General features: G+C 23.4%; 1 long non-coding RNA gene across 2 annotated transcripts in view; it reads right to left on the bottom strand.

The window, feature by feature from the left end:
• LOC129611053 (uncharacterized) overlaps positions 1 to 20,698 on the bottom strand; it is a 112,234-nt gene that overhangs the window by 20,793 nt on the left and 70,743 nt on the right. Inside the window, exon 3 of one of the 2 annotated variants that reach the window (XR_008697118.1) lies at positions 13,095 to 14,054. This is a non-coding gene — a long non-coding RNA (uncharacterized LOC129611053). Of the gene's footprint in view, positions 1 to 12,547; positions 14,055 to 20,698 lie in introns of those variants that run through there. The other variant, XR_008697117.1, reaches the window with a different exon arrangement.

Raw genomic sequence — 20,698 nt, 5'->3', positions numbered from 1 at the left:
TCTACATTTGAATTGCTGGAAGAAATAATTATTTTTTTTTTGTTAAAAATTTTTCATACAATTATTAAAATTTTTTAAAGAATTCTATTTGAAAAAGAAAAATCCTTAGTAAATAAATTAAAAAATAAAAATGCAATAGAAGTTTTCAAAATTTAATTAATTCGTTCCGAAAAAAGTAAAATTTTTCTTAATTAAAATTATGTTTTTCAAACAAATTTTCATGGTGAATTGAGTAATAAATCCAATAAATCCATAAAGAAAATTTATTTAATTAAATTTAGACTTCAAATTGACAAAATAGTGTGTTTCTAATAAATAATTTATTATTAGCTATTACTATTTTGTCAACAGAAATATTATAGCTGCTTAGCGACATCTGTGTACAGTTTTTCGATTTAAAGAAATTATTGAAAGTCTTTAGATTTTCTTATTAAATGTACATGCATCTTTACGAATATTTAGTGAAATTGAAGATAACAAGCTTGCAGCACTTTTATTCTGCTCTAAATTTTCAAAATTTTTTAGATTGCAGTTTAATTTTTCAAATAAAATTTTTCATTCAAATACGCTGCCGACTGATTCTAACTTAAAATTGAATTTTCGAAAATATTTATATGTACCATATTACAAGTAACTAGCATCAAATCAAATACTAAAAATTTTGCGATTATTTTATGATTTTGTGCAGTTCCATATAATTTCAGAATTAACCATTTTTTTTTTTTAATAATTAAGGTTTGCTTAAAATTCAAAGACAGGTCTTTCAATTTTGAGATTTGGATCAATTTTCTATTCTTTATTCAAATATTCAATATTTAGGTTAGAAAATAATGTGAAAACTATTAAAAATTATGAAATATTTAATCGATGTATCTGAAAGGAATTTAGTCTTCTTTTTTTTCTATTATTAAAATGAAAGAATTTACATGAAATTCATGTTGCCTTACTGTTAGAAATTTTTTTAATTTTCTGATTATTATTTTATGCGCCCTATTCACTCATATCGTAATTCAATCTACATAACATTATAAATGCTATGTATATCTGTTACATTTACATCTATAAAATTAATACATTCAAGTTTACAATAAATAATCCTTTTTTTTAAAGATTTTTTTTAAAAGTTTCTTTTTTCTTCTGATTCTTTAAAAAACTAACCGCAACTAAAATAAAAACTCGATATTTTTTCCTTTTTTTATCTCTATCCAAAAAGCATTGAATTGGTTTCAAGTAATTTGAACTTTTATAACTTGTTTCGTTTTCATTTTTTTTTTTTATATTTTGAATATAAGTTATATTTATTATATATTCTTATGTAAAATTAGTTTTTTTATTTTCATTTATGCATAATACGGGGTGCATATATGTATTTTTCAAAAGGAAAAATAAAATTCGTTTTTTTTTTGTGAATTCGCTTCTATATTGCCTTTATTTTATGTTTTCTTTTATTTTTGGTTCGTATAACATTTATTTTTTAAAACAAATTGCAATTTGTAACCTGAGGACAATAAATTTTGATAGACCGTATTGTGGCTTACTAGCATAATATACAAATAATATAGGAAAAATGTATTAATACGAAATGAAATCCACTTTATGCTCTCTAAATAACACTCTCCCATATATTATTATACTGTATATTTAATATATGTATGTATGTATGTTTCCTATTGAAGAAAATGTTCCTTTTTGCACAGTTATCCTTTTTATATTTATGTTTCTATTTTTATTATTTTTTTTTTCTACAAAAGAAATAAAAATACGAAATTAATCTGGATAATCTTTATTATATTCATACATTTGTAACTAGCATTATTGTAATACAAAGGTAAGAAATATATCCTTTTTAAATAGATTTTAAATTATAAAATGTATAACATATATTAAATAGTATGTACACAAGGAAAAATAAAAAAGCAAAAAAAAAGGATATTTTTTTTTAATATTGTGAAAAAATAAGTAAATGGCAGAATTATTGCTAACATGATTGTATACAAAAAAAAAAACAAAAATTTACTTTTTTTGTATTTGTTATTTTAAAAGAGACAAGAACTTTTAAAAATAAGCTCTGTTTACTAGTTTTAATATTTTCAGTTGCTTTGTATAAAATTTCGAAAACGAAAGAGAAAACATAAATAAAAATATAATAAATAAAAAAAAGTCGTTTTTTTGTTACTTTTGGTAAATCCAGAAAATCAAGGAATTATTTCAATTAACGTTTTTAATATTAATTGTGAAATTTTCATAAAAACAGACATGAGAACCATCACTATGTGGTATTTCTTAAGAAATAGTTATGAGGTTACGAGCAAAATCTCTTTATAAAAACAAATTCGGTGCGATTGACGTGCTTATTAGTCTCACTCTGTCCGTCCGTCCGTCTGTCTGTCCTTTTGTCTACTTACGAAACTTCTACACCATTGAAGATAGAAGGTTGAAATTTCATATGTATATAGATCTTTAATAGAAACTTTATTCCGCAGAAGAAAGTTTTAACTATATTTTCTCCTCTTAGTATAAGTATAAGTTTTAGGGAGTTGTAGCTCCCTAAAATCCAAAAAAATGAACCCATTTTTCAACTACTTATTGCAGCGAAACCATAAGAATTTTTTAAATTTTGCAAAAGCAGGGAAGTAATGGCTGGCCTCTTCTATCGCGCAATACCATTTTTGGGCTTTAAGGAAACAAAATGGCCGTTTAAAATTTAATTCTATGTAAAATCCGTTTTTTCCAAATTTTTTATAACATTTTTGTGCTAGACCATGGTTTAAAATTTTAACAACTTTTAGACACTAATAAATAATTATTTTCATTTAAATAACATTTTTTTCTACCCCCACTCCCTTTCAAGTGATCGTCTCTCGAAGTTTGTAAAATTTGAATTTTTTGCACCTGCAAATATTTTCAAATATCTATATATCTTCGGCTGACTTCTATTTCGATCCATACGCCATAAATTTTAAATTGAGCAAATCGCGTTTGAAGTTTAACAACACTTTATTTCAAAACTGGACTTAGAAACATTTAATGCAGAAAGCTAACGGTGAATGCGAAACCATTAAAAAATATAATTATTTATTTGAGAATTATGTTGACGCCTCTTTCAATATTTTTTTTTATTTGATTTTACTTCAAAAGTTGCATACATTGCTCATCTTAAATCTATGCAATATTTGAATAGTTAGATTGTTTTTAAAAGCAATATTTTCACTTGCTTAAAAAAAAAGTGCTGCATTACAAAGCATCTGTTTAACCCAACTTTATTAATATTATTAGAAATTCGAATTATTCCCAATATGATTAAATATTTCTTTAAAATTTAATTAGCTCAGTATAGAATAACGAAAAAAATGTAAGTTTTAAATCTGAAATTAAATCTGAATTTTAAATTTAATTTTCTTAATTCAAAATTTGAATATGTTTTTTTTAAATCAAATTTTTTAAATTTTAAAGATAATTATTTTTTATGTTGTATATAGCAGACTATTCAAAACATTACCTCGATCCATCATTACGAGGGATATCATACATGAAATATTTCAGATGGTTTAGTCATTTGACTTCCAGACTTGTAAATAGCTGTCGCAGTTTTTATTTATTATAAATGGTTAATGTTAATAAAATACTTTTTATTTTATTCGTTATTCGAGTATTGTAGATGTAAGGTGACTTAGTTTTATATTAATATTTTATTTTATATTATACAATACAATTTTGGTATATAAAGGTATATAATATTAAAAAGAATTTAATTACGTATTTAAGAATTTAAAAACGTATTATCTACTATTATTAATTATTAAAATAATACAGTTCAAACGGTTCAAATACTACATGTACTAAAGTAAAGCTGTACAAAGCATAAATATTTCACATTTTTAAAATGAAAAGTCAACTTGAGATTGCCCTAATAAAAAAGCAAAAAAAAAATTGTTTTCTTTTTTAAATAATTTTAAAATTTATTTAAAAAATATAAAAAAAAAACTTACATAAAAATTATGACTGAGATTTCTATTCATAATTCTTTATATATGCATACAATAATAATATGAAGGTAGAAAAGAAGAAAGAATGCACGGGTAAAGGATTTCTTGAATTGCATTATTTTGAAAAAGAATATTATGTAAAAAAAAAAAATACAAATTGGTGTATGCATGCAAACATATAATTTTTTCATCCTTACTGTTTTTATTTTTTATTTTATTAAAAAAAAAAATTTTTCCTCAATTTATTTCTACATTTCGTTTTGTTTTGTCTTTTGTATTTTACATAACGAATATTTTCTTATCAGATAATATGGTTGAATTTTTTTCATTTCTATTTATTATTTCTGTTATTATTTTCCTTATTATAAAATTTTTATCTGTAATTAACATCTGAAATTCAAACAAAAATGTTATTTGGTTCAGTTTAATTATATAAAACTGTACAATATGTGTATATATAAATGCGGGTATGTGGCAATATCATCCTTACTTTATGAATTTTGAGCATTATGAATGTAACAAATGTTTGCCTGTTTGTAAATAAAAAGTTATTATTCTTATTATATAAATTTAAAAAAGAGAAAATGAAAACAAAATATACTGAAAAACAAAATATGACGAGTTATTTGTTCTCGATTTTCTCTTTTTATTTTTATAATTTTCATTTTTTATTTTGTTTATGTTTACTCAGATTTTTTAGCTAATTGTTATAGCTACTCTACTTGCATGTCCTTAGTTGATTTTATTTTGTTTTCTTTTTGAACTAAAAAAGATTTAAAAGTAATGCATCTACATTAAGAATTGAAAATAATTATGGAAACCGACTATACAATCAAATGGTATAATAAAAATGGTTGGAACAAAATTTTGTAACCTACAAGCATATACACACTCATAAATATTAAGTGATAACAATCATTAGCAATCGTGTATAGTGTTATTGAAAATGAAATTTCTTCTAATCTTCTGTCAAATTTAAAATTTTGTTTGGTATTACATTCTGAATTTAAATCAGCTTTTATACATTTTTCAGTTATACTAGATAGGACATCTTATTTGGAAAAACGAAATTAGAAGAATCAACTACATACAGGGTTATTAATTGATATATACTGGTATACCATAATAATATTATGAGTAAATGATGAGAAATCGATGCGAAAAATTTGAGAAAGAAAAGTTAAAATTCTTGAATAATTTTTAAATCAAAAAACTTTATTGTTGATTGCGATATGAATCAAAAACCAATAATAATTTCAAAAATTTTGAAGTTGTTAAGAATTGATTTGGATTTTCTAGTCAAATTTTTTATATTGAATACTATAAATTAGTAAAGTACGAGAAGTATTCAACATTATGCAAAATATACTAATTAGCGTTAATAGTGGAATATTTGCGTTCGAAGAATATAGGAATGCTAGCTTTGGTGTTGTATCTTTTCTACATTATTGTGATACGAGTGAATGAATGTGTTATAAATTACAACATACTGATTTAAGAATATTCCAAAACCAAACCGAAGCCGAAGATTATTTTACATTTTTCATTTTAGTTCAAATTTTAACAGGAAAAGCCAAAAAAACCTTCTTAAAAGTTTTTATGAAGATTGTTTTGGCTTTTTAACTAAAATTATGTACACTTAATAGTCTTCAATAACTAACCTATATTTTAGGCTTACCTAATATGCTCCTGTTACATTGAATTTGTATTCAATGAACTTTATTTATAATGTGTATGTATTTCCCGTTTAATACTAAACTGATATAACCAAAATGAATATAACAGATAATAAATTTTTATAAAGCAGGTTAGTTTAATTCTAATTTTATTTTATTCTTTTCATTCGTATATACATGCATATGCATAATATTATTTTTTTTCTTGCTAAACGAATGTTATTCTTAGTACATATTATTATCTTTTTCATTTTGAATATTAAAAAAACAAAAAAGAAAAATAATTATATTTTCATATATACATATATAAATTTAAATTTATATTATGTATGTATGTACATAAATATGAAATTTCATTTTATTTTCATATTTTCTTTAAAATTTTATATCATTTCATTAACTGAATGCTTTTATTTTATTATACACATATTACATATACATAAATGTACATATCTTATTATATGTACATCGTATTATAATTTACAATATTATTGTAAAGAAGAATACATTAAGTAAATGGAACAAAATAATTTTAATGAATAATTTAAGAAAGTAATTAATTCTCCGTTGAATTTGTATAAAGGATACGAATGTAGGTATAATAATAGTAAGTATATACGTAAGTGAATTTCAATTTTAATCGTTATTTAGAAAAGAAATTATTATAAATCATATTCTGAAATTGCATAAATATTATTTAAATATTTACAATTAAAAATAATCTATAACATTTAATATTAATTGCATAATTCATATTATATATTAATTTATATTAATTCTATAATATTAATATATTAAAGTACATTTACCTAAAATTCTAAGTGAAACTATTACCTTACTATATAAATGTGTAGGGATATTGTATAAGAATAAAAAATTTTTTATAAAATTTTTACTGGGTATATACAATAGCATCTTCTTTCGCATAATATTTAATAAAATTTTTCTCACTAAGTTTGACGTGTGAATAATTTTTATGTACATATAAAATACTAAAAAATATTATTTAGTTTACTCAATATATCTCTTCTTGTATACATATTATATTATATACTCTACAGTGCTTCTTACAAATTCCACTAGAAGTATATTAAGTCTCGGAATTGTTGCCAATTAATTGTGGTTTAATAAAAATAAGATAGTATATTAAATTTTGTTAGTCTGTGATTAAACATAAAAACGACCCATTTAGTATGATAGCTGAAGCAATTTCTCCCAATAAACAATTCCCAAACTAAAGTACAGAACATTGTTTCGGACTGGTTTTGCGCTTGTAGTGCATATACTTCATTTGCTAGAAAAATCCTAATCGCACAATTAAAAAAAGAAAAATTTGTTAAAAAACAAAATTTCATTTGAAAATCTAAATTTTCCTAATTTTATAGTTGTGAATGATTCTTGAGTATATCGCATGCAAATGGAGATTTTTGAAATAATTTATTTTAACCCAACAGGGGTAAAATGTTGATCGACATTCAAAAAAACTTTTGTAAAATAAATTTTTTTAAGAAAATCAATTTTTATATTTTTTTTATGCAAATGCTTAAAAATATTTGTCAAATAAAGACAAAATTGAAAATATTTGTACGACCTTACATAGCTATTTACATAGCTGTTCAAAGTGTACCGGAAGATTTTCTTAACTTTATTGTTTTTATTTAAATTGCGTGTTTATATAAAAATTATATTTCGAATTAATTACAACATCATCACTAAAATCTGCTGTTGTTCTTGAACAGAACCTTTACACAAAAACAATTTATTTTTTTCAGTTCAACTTTTTTTATGTTTTTCCAACTTCTTAGGACATAATTACAATTCTCACATTTCAATTAACAAAATAAAATGTTTTCGTTTATAAAATATGAACTTCTAATCATAAGACCAATTAGGCTTATCCATTAGTCCAAAAACCACAAAAAATACCAAAAAAAAATTCCTTACCGAACATTCATTTTATATTTTTATTTTGTGCTTTTTTGTTTTGTTAGTGAAGTTGTTGGTGCCGAAATAATAATTGTTTATTGAAAATGGTTGTGGTAAAGGTAAAAAAAAAAAACAAAGTAAAACAAACACATAAAAAAAATAATAATAAGACAAACTTTCGGAAGAACTTTTTTAATATTGCGTGCGAAAAAATGAAACAAACAAGTATAAAAAGTTATTTTTTCATGCCAAAAAGATAAAAAAAAAAGTAAATAAATAAAAAATAAAAGAATGAACACAACATACAAAAGCGGCATTCCCATTACATATGTCACATTTTTGTACGTACATATGAGCATGTATGTGGTGCCTGAATAACATTTTTATACTCGAACAGTTTTTATGTAATGGAAAAGTTTGGCTTTTTGTGAATTATTTCCTTTTTCGTCCTTTTAATTTTTCGCTTTTTATTTAACTTTTGTTTAGAAAAAAGCTACAGAGAAAGAAAACAAAAAAAAATGGTTGTTTGTTGAATTAATTGTAAATCAAAATAACGCGAATCGAACTGTCAAAAATACTGAAGAAGGAAATTTGAAAAAAGACTTGTAGAATTTTTTCTTTTAAAGTGGTAACTTTTCTCTCAATCTAGAATTTCCTTAGGGTATACAATTTGGGTACTTTTCTGCAAGAGTCTTGAACGAAATAACGAAACGGATGTATTGCAACGCCAAACCACTTTGAACGAGAAACACGTCATTCAAAAAATGTAGCGGCCGATTACTTGAGATTTTTATTGCCTTCTTATTAAAATATTCCGAAACATTGTTGTGATTTCAAATGAATTCTTGGAAGTTGTGAAATAGATACACTATCTGCAAATGTAATAAAAATTTTTCGGATGTAGTGATTTATGTATTATGCTTTGATTTCAACCTGAACCTTCTAAAACTTCAACATTGTTTTATGATAGACTTATGTTAACTCGATTAAAATCGGAAATTACCGACAGGTTCGGGAATTTAACGTGAAATTTATATGTGAGCTGTTTATAGCTTATAAATTTGTAAAAGTTATGCAATACCTACTAATACTTAAAAATTAAAAGTTTACTGTCCATTCATAAATTCATACACTTTAAAATTAATTTTAATATTACAAAGATTTATTAAAAATTATTTAATTGTTTTGTATATTCGTACTTACATAAATTTTACTTGAATTTGCGACTTACTTCTTAAAATTATTAAATAATTTTGTTTGGCGACAGACAGCGTTTAGTTCAGTTTGAAATTTCTATTCAAAATTGCATAAATTAAGGTGAAAAAAAAATAAAAGTTTGGAACAAACAAAATAAAAAGTTTAGAAAAGTTGGATTTTTTATTTCGTATTATTTATTCCATACTGATTTATTTAAAAACAAAAAAGAATGATAAAACAAAAAAAATAAAACAAATTTATTACGACAATATTGCTTGATTTTGTAGAGAATATTGTAGGTGTATTCCTAATTTATATTAAATTAGAACTTCGCTAATCTACTTCATTATTAGTATAGGTTACAATTACATAATATATAGATAATACCAGCAGGTTTTCATTTTATTTTTTTGGGTCATCTGAGTTCAAAATATTAGACAGCTTTAAAATTATAATATTGAGATTGTATCAATCTTTAATTACACAACTCATGAAATATATTTCAATAGTTATTCAAGCAAATATCAACAAATTTCCATAAAAGTTAAATTTAAAAATCGCCAATGTCATTTACCCTTGCTTATACACTGACTATTACGGTAGGGCCGTCATCTACCTGGTAAAGTCCATGACGTAAGAAACTGGTGTTCATGGTTATCTACAATATCGTGTACCAGCCCTATGTTCTTCCCAGGTGCACAAAATAAAATACACTCACTATATTATTTAATTGAGAAATTAATAACAATACATTATGGATCAAAAACCAATTATTTTTTTTGCTACCTGTATCTTTGTCAAATTTAATGAAAAATAATCAATACAAGTTTTCTGGGAATCATAATTTTTGTAATTGCTCATATACACATATCTCTATACATACTTCTGGACATATTTTGTTGTATAATGTTATTACACATTTTGTTGTACCTACATATGACATATCAATATTAATAGCATACTTTATATTATATGTACATGTGCTTTACCAAAAATAAACATAAAGGCAATTTGTAATCATATAGAAAAGCTCATAAAACAGGATATAAACTTTGACCATGAAAATTATTTTGCAATAATAAGAAAAATAATTGGAAATTTATTCACATTTGAAATAGGATCAAAATATTGTTGTGTGTACATAAATGAAAATTTGTAATGAATAACAAATTTAACTGTAACATAGGCTTTTTCTTCTGAAAAGTTTTCAAATTGAATGATTAAATTGTTAAAAAAATTTAATGAAATTGAAATGAAAGTCTTTACTTCTGTATAGCACGTTCATAATAAAATTACAGTTACGTTCATCATTTAGTTTTTGTGTTTAATTTGTGGGAAACGATTAAGTTTTAAAATTTCAAAGGTTTGAGTTTTAAAATCAGTTGGTTTTTAATTTAATTTTCATTACAATTTCAAAAATTTATTTCTTTTCACTATTTGGACATCTGTTCAAAATATAACAATTAACAAAAGTTGCCTATGCATATTTTTTGCCTATGCATATGAAATCGAGTTAAAGTATCATTAAGATCAATTAGTTTGTTCTAGAGCGAATTATTGTTCTTCTATAAATACCTATATTTCTTTGTAGAAGAATAATTGTTAAAAATTTTGAATATTTCTTAATGGAAATTTTTTTATGAATTAATTGGAATTAGTAGTGTAATAAGCACATTCTTATTAATTCCTCAACTATAATGTTGTATTAGTAAAATTTATAATTTGAATATTTCTCCTATATTGAGTAATATCGCATTGAATTTACAATATGATATTCTAACATTAGTAAAGTTTAAATGATACAATAATTATTAAGTAGTTGAAGTTTACAATGTCTCGTACATTGTAAGTTTTCTTTAATGTGCTTGTTATAATGATAGCATAATAAATATATAAATACAAAATTTAAATTGATTTTATATTTTAGTTATATTCGGACTAAACTCTACCAGTTTTAAAGCGAAACTACATATGTATAAATTTGATTGAATAAAAAGTCTTCAATCTTTGTTACACAATAATGAAACTAGATCAAAATTATGCTCCTCGCATTTAAAATAATAAAATAATTCTTCAGAATTTACATTAAATTTAACAAATAGAAATGTCTTATCTAAATAATAAATTAAATGAAAGTTTTGTACGTATATTATTTTAAATTTTGAAACTTATACATTTGTAAATAGTTATACTAATATTAAACCAAATAATAAAGTTGGGTCAAACCAATGGTTTGTATTGTAACACTTTTCCCTTCAACAAGTGAAAATTCTGCTTTTAAACACACTCTATGTATATCTATCACACTATTAAAATTGTTTTCATTCATATACAAAACTATTTCTAGGATTGCATATATTTAGGATGAACGATTTATGCAATCTTTGAAATAAAGCAAAAATTTATATAAAGGGGGGTTAACATAATGCTCGATTTTAAGGTTTAATTGTGTGAGTTAAGAAAAGTAATTATATTTTTTAATGTCATGGAATTTACCATTAGCTTTTCGTGTTTATAGAAATTTAAAAAAGCTTGCGGTTTCGGAAATATAAGGTGTCAAAAATTCAAATTTTACAAATTTCAAGAGTCGATAAGTTGAGAAGGGGTGGAGATGGAAAAAAATTTTCTTCTAACGAAATGAACTACTTGTTAATGTCTAAAAGCCCTTAAAATTTCAAGCTTCTACAGGCTGGGGTCTAGAAGAAAAACGAAATCAAAAATTTGGAAAAAAAAAGACTTTAGATAACGGTAAATTTGAACGGCCATTTTGTTTTTATAAAGTTTAACTATAGTATACCGCGCTAGGGGAAGCAAGCTACTGCCTTTCTGCGTTTGCAAAATTTTAAAAATGCTTATGGTTTCATTGCAACAAATAGTTAAATAAGACCATTTTTAGAGTTTTGGGGGGGGGGGGGGTATAACTTCTAGAGGGGAGGAGATAGGTAAAAATTTTGTTCTACGGAAATAAGTTTCTAGTAAAGATTTATGTACACACAAAATTTCAGCTTTCTATCTTCAAGAGTGTAGAAGTTTTGCAAAAAACAAGTGTCCACGAACGGACGGACGAACAGAGTGAAATTAATAAGCACTTTTTTCAAAAATTTTTTGGAAAAGTGCTAAAAAAATATCAATTTATTTTATTAGATTTTCAAGAATTCTTGCTAGTAAATAGATAAAATATAGCCATATAGATTGCTTAACATTGAAATTAAATTTTTATACAAATGTTTATAAATTTATTGATCTTTATTTCTATACTTAATTTAATTATTCAAGTTTTTGGAAACTATGTCTTATAATTATATTCTTTATATTAATATAATTTTGTTATAAATCTTGTTTATGTCTATTAAATTAAATGTACTACAAATGCATAGACTTGTATTACATTACATAATCCTAATAGACTTGTATATAATACGAGTATAATTGTACATAATAATACACTCACAATTTGTAACTAAATAAAATGACGAAAGTACATAATTATTTTAAATTTATTAAATTATTATTAGAAAATGATCTTATTAATGTAAGAAATTAATTAAAGCAATTATTATGGAAATATAATTATTTCAATTTAATGCCGATTTAAATTTAAGTGTAATGATTTGTAAAATATTTAACTTTTATCCATGTATATGTACATTATTTTATCTATCCATTACATTTAAAAAGAAAGTTGTACATCTATACACAATTCAAATTCGAGTTGTAAAGCACCTTTTCATAAAATACCTGGGACGTTTTTTTGAGAACCTTGTTGAAATTGAAAAAGCTAATAAAAATTGAATTTTTTATGTTATGTTAGAATTTTAAACAGTAATTTGAACAATTTTCGAAAACTGTCATGTATGACTTAAACGGAAAGCTAGTGACAAAATTGGACAAAATATATATATATATATTAATTTATTATATAATTGACCGTATATCGAACGTTTTACAGTATCATACATTTAAACTAGTAAAAATACTGTTTTTATTAAGCAGTAGAAACGAGAACATTGAATTTACAAAATTTTGTTTTGGTTGTTTTTGTCCTACAAAGTATGTTAAAAGTTGTGTATTAAGTATTCATATACATTTTGAACCTAGAGTATATACATTTTTTCGACAGTACTGAACTTGAAATCTTCTCTGCAGTTGTTTGTAACGAATGTCGATTAAAACGGCTTAATTGTCATGGATATTTTGCTGTGATTGTGTTTTCGAATATTTTAAATTATTTTTATTTACACTTTCTGTCTACCAAACTATTGAAATGTTAAATATTATTAATAGTCGAATAAAAAAATTAAATTCTTACCTGGTCTATCCAATTCATTGATAAGTTCATCAGTCTCTGAATATGCTCCACTAACCATAATTGATTTCATATCATTTGTTAAAAAGCACAATAAACATGTACCAAATAACCACCATAAGTAAAAAGTCGTTAAGTCATAAAATAGTGATATATGATTTTTTGTCCTGTTATAAATCGATTTTTGTAAAAAATATCGATTATTGATGACATTTTTTCTATTATTTAATAAAATGGTTTTTCTTTTTATATTTTTCATTTCACTTAATTTTCAAAATATTTCAATTTTTTTCTTTTTTAATTTTCCTATTTTTATTTTTTTTTTTTATTATTATTTTTTGTTATTATTATTCTTTTTGCTTTCTTTTATTTTGTTTGCTGTTATGATTTTTCTTTCTTAATTTTTTTCTTTTCCGTTGATATTCCGTTGATATGTGTTGTTGTGTCGATGATGATGTGGATGATGTTATTGATGTTATGTTGCTTGTAGTTCCTTTAATATTTTATTTCGAAATTTTAGGAAAAAAATGTTTGGATCTATTAACTGGGAATTGGAACACTTTTAATGGTTTTTTCTGATAAAAAAAATTCGAATCTTATTTGAATTTCCATTTGGATTTTTCTTTTTTGATTTTGGAATTCTTAAAATTTATTTATTATTTTTTTTTCTTTAATATTTTATATTGTATTAATTTTTTTTATACTTTTAATATAATTTTGGTTGAATAAGTAAGTAATGTTGTACAAAATTATATTATGAAATAATGAAGGAGGAAAGGAATTGAATGAAAATGATAAATACAAATTTTATTTCACTTATTATTCACTATTATTCAAGGACGAATTTTATAACATTTTTTTTTTGTGTTTTTCAATTCTGCTTTTTCCTTTTATTTTTGGTTGCTTTTGGTGTAATTGATGTTCGAATTCTGTACCAGATTGTACGTTTTATGAATTAAAAATCTGGGAAATATATAAGAAAATAATAATATAATGGAAATATAATCTTTATGTAATTTGTTTCGTTTTTTTTCTTTTTTTTAATATGTAAATGGAATGAAATTATATTAAAATATAAAAGAAAAGAGAAAAAAATGAAATTCTTTTAAAGGATGTGAAAATTTTTACAATTATTAATTTAATTGATTTAATTGAATTTTTTGGCATTGAATTCGCCTCAGGTATCTTTTATTATAGAAAAAAAATATGAAAAAATATGATTTTTTTTAAATAACTTGTAATAACATCAAGGTAAAAAATATTAAAAACATTTGCAATACTACAAAAGAAACATAGGACCAAGGCAAAAAGTTTTCAGAGAAATAAATTCGGTATTTTGTTTTGGTATAGTAAATCGGTAAAATATTTTTTAGATATTTCTTACGCCAACGACAATAATGTAAATTGAAATCTATTGGGGTATTGAAATAAGACTAAGAATTATTAAGAACAATAAAAGATTTAAATTCAAAGATAGAAGTCTTTGTTGAAATTGAAAACTCTTCTTAATTAGACTTCTATATTTGAAAAGTAAAATTTAGTTGGTATTATTATTATAAGACTTAAGTTTCTATATTTGACTCATTAAAGTTTATTTCAATTTTATTACACTCGAATAAACTGCAATGTTTTCACGTATAAAACGGACTGTTGACTAAATATCGAACATGTTATTTTATATCAAACATACAAGATTTATATTATCTTTACAAAATTACATTTCCGATTTCCCCAAAATTGTAGTTTTATAATATTAGATGGGTATTTTTAAAGTTTCAATAAGAGTTGCAAGACTGTATTTCGAGCAGTTTTTTTCATTTTGATTCAGCGGTTTTTAAGCTAACCTTACCGAAGTAAAAGATTTTAAACTGTCTTGTGTAGAGGAACCCTATTAACATAGTTGTCTTAATTATTAACAAGAACGATATATTATTTTTAAATATCGCAATAACATAAAATAGACATTTTTTGTAAAAACTCATTTCATCAATTTATCGTTACTTATTTAATTTACTTTCTTATATTCAATAACTTCCGTTGAAAAATATGTTTTTCAAAGTAAAAATTAAAAGGAAATCATTTACCTATGCATGTATGTACCTATATTAACAAAAAACATATTCTTGCGATTGCTTTTTGATAATAGGCAAAAAGATTTTCTTGTATAAAATTTTATTTATTATGTTATAAATTTATTTTTACATTTAATATTACGATTACCTTAACATTTAAATTTTATTGAAAGTCAGATTTTATCGTTGACTATAAATCAAAAGTGTTTTTATTCTTTATGTAACAATTTTTATTGTTCTTTTAGTACGTTTTAAAAAAAAATTTTGGAAAAATAAATTTGCTTATTCATTTTATTCCATTCATCTATCTGCCTTTGTTTGTTTACAAAGTGATTCTAAATGAGAAACGATTTTCTCAAGAAGAAAAATTTTATACACTTCTCTCCCTTTATTATAATTATTACCCCTATAGTCCTGCAAATGTCACTTTTTCATAAATTATTGATGTCCAAACTATAAAACAATTCTTTTTAATTTCGCAAACTTTTTTTTACTGAAGTTTTAAAATTGATTTTCTTTACTTAGTAAGGCTTAGAAAAGCTGCAGGTAAACGCAATAATTCTATACAAAATATTTCATTTGGAAAAGATTTCTTCTAGGTTTTCCTCTCAAAAAGTTAAAAATTTTTAAAATATATTTTTCATTAAAACTACAAGCTTAAACAAATTTCTATAGAAGCAAATAACTAATAAGAAACAGTTAATTAAATTTTTTTAAATAATCTAGCTAGGCACATAAATCTCTGAAATTTGAATAACAATTTATTTCCATATTTTTCTGATCTTAAAGGTATGCAATTACTATGACATATTAATTTAATATTAAAAAAACAATGTAAATGAAAAACTGTTTTTTAAAATAAATGATTTGGTTTGGAAATGCGCTACTTTAAAAACATTGTTTTTTGCCGAATTTATTTTATATTATTTTCGTTTTGAATATATCAATTTTTTACAAATAATATGTACTTTATAACTTTTTCATATTATGTAAAGATTATGGAAGTTGACATTGATTTTATAGATTATAAGTTGAGTAATGTAACACAATAATGTATTATTCATAAGCGTATATATATATATAGATATTATATCTATAAATAGGTATATCCTGTATCCATATTATGTACCTACATTTATTTATTCGAATATGTCCTTTTTTATGTTTCTGTGTAAAATAGAATTTATATTTTTTTTTGCTTTGAAAGCTCTTTTATATTATTTTAAAAGTTTCATATTCCTGTGAGTAATGTTGATTTGTCAATAAAAAAAATGACATTTTACATATTATATATAATGCATTTATTTATGATTTGAAAAAGAAATAAAAATGAGGAAATGCGTAATGAATAAAAAAAAAAATAAATAAACAAAGTTATCATTCCAAAGTCTAAAATCTAAAAATGTTAAAATTTTATCATATACAGTAAGTATAATGAATTACAATATTTGTGAATACAAATGTTTATGTGTGCGTTTTCAATTTTAAAATTATCTTTTTGATAACCTTGAAAAAAATTATCTTGAGTATTGAAAAAGATGTATGAATGTCTATTTTTGTTTGTATGTGATACAGATTATGTGAGTAGGCATGGAAGTAAAATAAAAAATTATATTCTTCGTCTAGCCGTTAAGCCTGTATGTATTTCCATTCAACATAATAATAATATATAGATATATGTAAATTCTGTTAACATACAATTCTGTTATTCATATTGCACGTATATACATTTATATACATACTGATATACTTATAATTGCTTCATATAGTCAACTCATATATCATTTTAAGTCTAATAAATTCATCAATGTCCTTAATATCCTAAAAGACATCCTTTAAAATTTCTTTTTTCCTCCTTATTTGTGTTTTTTATTTGTTTCTTTCATAATATGTAAGATTATTATTATTACCTCCTCAATATTCATATATTTGCTATAGATAATATTATTTTTGTGTAAATTCTACATAATATTTTCATTTTTCTATGATATATTATTGTATGTATATACATTACTATATGTATATATGCGTTGTTGTAAAAAAATTTATATAAAGTACAATATTGCGTATTATATAAAGTATAATATCACAATAGTATAAAGAGAAAACAATTTTCGTATAATATTTAATATGTCATTTTTCATTTTCAATTTAATAATACCGTTAAAAATGATTTATAAGTGTCACAAAAGATTTATATGTGATTATCACAACTATTATACAAAACCATAAGAGGAAAAGTCGAAATAAAAAAAAAAAAACAAAAGAAAAATTAATACTATGCTTATATACCAATATTTACATAATTTTCATAATATGTATTATGTATATTGTGTGCATATACCTACACATATTATTATATTGTATATATACATGAAACATAATATTTACGAAATATTATTTACATTATTTCATATGATTGCTATTATTACCGACCGTATTGTGTAAACAATAGGTAGGTTGTGTGATGGCAACAATTTTTGCATATCGAGTTTTCGGTGGGAACGTACTTCTCCATAGTAGGGAAGTGTAAATGAACTATTTTTAGCAACCTGTCGGTCTGTCGGTCTGTCGGTCTGTCGGTCTGTCGGTCTGTCGGTCTGTCGGTCTGTGTGTGCACGCGTGTATCTCAAGTTCTGCTGAACCGATTATAATGAAATTTTATATGTAAGTTTATTTCCACCATGGCACGGATTGATCAACTTTTGGGATATATCAGGCCTCGGGAACTGCCCTTTTTAGCGGGCCTGTTTTACATTTTTGAACATTTTGAAGAAAGTATTCAACCGATTTACTTGAAATTTCATATATTACCTTTTCTCGACCGTCCGCAAAAATTCCTAACTTTTGGTAGAAATCAGGCATCAGCAACTGGACGTTTACTACGGGCCAAATATACATTTTTGCGTATATAAGGGGATATAATTGACTGATTTCATTGAAATTTAATACTTGAATTCCTCATATTAAAACAATGAACATATAAATTTTTTGGAAAGATCAGGGCTCGAAAACTGATTTGCGGGCCGATTTTACATTTTTCACCATATGTACGGAACGAATTGATGGAATTTCTTCAAATTTAATATTTGAGTTCTGGTTAACTGGCGAGCATTTCTGGAAATTCGGGTAGCATAAAGCGAAACTCTACTAAGAGCCAAATTTACATTTTTCTAGGTATGTTAACTATAAGCTTACTAATGTCCTAAAAATCGGAAAGAAGTATTTAAAAGATATTTTTATAATATTCTGTAACCTTTTCACTTAACTAGACAATATACAATGCGGTCGGTTATGTGTTGACCACATCAGATTTTTGTGTGTATGAATTTATGAAAGTATATTTCAATTTCATGAAAATAAATAAAATATAGAAGTTATAATTTTATAAATATTATAAAATATAATTAATTGTGAATGTAATTAAATTTACACACTAAATATCAATATTTAATATGAGGTTATGCAATTATTTAATATTTTAGATTGTGTAAAAATTGTAGAGAAATGGATAGATAATAGTGTAGTTTATGCAATTTTATTTATAACACTTGAAAAATCTAATTCTAAGAGAATGGATCAATGAAACTATAAAAAAATTGATTTTCTAAATTTTTAATTTGATAATTTCATAGTACAAATAAACACAAGTTATAGGCCATAACGCTTAGAAATAATCTTGGAACATGTATATCACGATATCTTTTTATTTTCTCTTATAAACGCAGTAGAATTTTTGGCTATAGTAACATATGTACATATTTTGTTGCAAGCACTATTTTATCATTAATACTAAGCTATAATGTATAATGCATTTATTTTATAAAGTTATACATCCCACGTTAATTCATATAACTTAAAATATTATCGAATACAAAAAATACCTATATAAAATTTAGAGTTACAGGAACCGATTTCAATTTAAACTTTTATTTACTTGTGTTATATGAATTCTTAACGAATTTTATTATTACCATACTATGTACATATAATATGTACTTTTCGGCTAAAACCAATATTGCATTATAATGTATGTGTTTTGTCATAGAAATAAAGACTTGTGGAACTGAAATTAGTTAATTAAATCTTTCAAAAAAAAAACGGACCACAAAATATAATATTCGTATTATTGTATCCAATGCAATAATATACGAGTAATATAAACTACTAATATTGAAATTTGTAAAACCATAAAATACTTAGTATTTGTGATGACTATGGATGATTACAAATTATTTTTGAAAAATCGGGTAAGGTAACCGGTTGTGCTAAAAAAAAGCTTCTTGGAGTATTTTAATGACATGAATAATATTCTCACTATTTTGGATTGATGTTTATAGCTTCAGATAATGACATGTTTAATATGTACACATGACATAAAATATTTGAATTTTGAAATAATTTTATTACTAACTAGTTTCTACATTAGATCACAGCGATTATCTTTGATTATATTGTCTATACAATCTATACGCAATGTTTAGAAAATTAAAGGATAGTGGTTGTAGCGTTCATAGATAAATTTTATATATAGTAGTAATAGAGTATTTTTATTTTTTTAATTATCTTATTTAAAATATTAATTAAAATTCAACTAATTGCTATTGCGAATTCAAAATTTATTTTAATTTTTCAGGAATATTGTAAAATTTTAAGTAGAAACTAAAATACTTTAATTTTAAAGTAAACATTTTATTATGACTTATTTTGGTTCCAAAAACTGTCTAAATTATTTCATATAACGTGTTAAATTTCTTTGAATTTTTCCATTTATCAGAATTATTAACGCGACTTAAACTTTAAGGAAAACTTTAAGAAACAAAAAATAAAATTTTCTTTTTTTTTTTTCAATTCACAATATAATATTTTTGTATCAAGATTTAAATAAATCCAACATTCCCTCTGAAACATCTCTTTGTGGCCTTGATAAGCTTTATGTAAGAAAAAGAAAAAATAAAAATTTTAGAAAACATTATGAAAAGTAAACGAAATAAAATAATAACCCTTTAAAAGTAAAAAAAAAAGAAATTTTACGACAAAAGTAAGACCTTTTTTAAGCAAAACAAAAAAAAAGAATAAGAAACAAGAAAATCTTTCGAATGTATAAATAAAAGCTTAAATGTATAACTGTATATAAATAAATTCATATTATACATATATAAAATATACCTATCTACATACATACTTATTAGGTATGATTATACCTGTGTGTTTTATTGTACAGGGTTTGTCATTTGAAACGCTTAATTTTGAGATACACAAATTTCATTTGATAAAATTCCAAATTGGGTGTAGTAAGTTTCTACTTTCAGGGATAACATTCATAATACATGGCTCGGGTACATTTGTGTATGTGCTATAACATAATTAAATTTTATACATGCTAATTTTTAAAATATTACCAAATTATACGCTAATTCAAATGAGAAAATTGAGAAGAAGCGAATGTTTTTTTTTCTTTTATGCGAACACACCATTCAAATGGATAATATATGAATTTATACTGGTTTTACATAATATACTCTTTGTGTGTGT

This window comes from Condylostylus longicornis, unplaced genomic scaffold (assembly GCF_029603195.1).
Source record: "Condylostylus longicornis isolate FDR11 unplaced genomic scaffold, ASM2960319v2 ptg000004l, whole genome shotgun sequence".
NCBI lineage: Eukaryota > Metazoa > Arthropoda > Insecta > Diptera > Dolichopodidae > Condylostylus > Condylostylus longicornis.
This window is presented reverse-complemented; position numbering and strand designations above follow the sequence as displayed.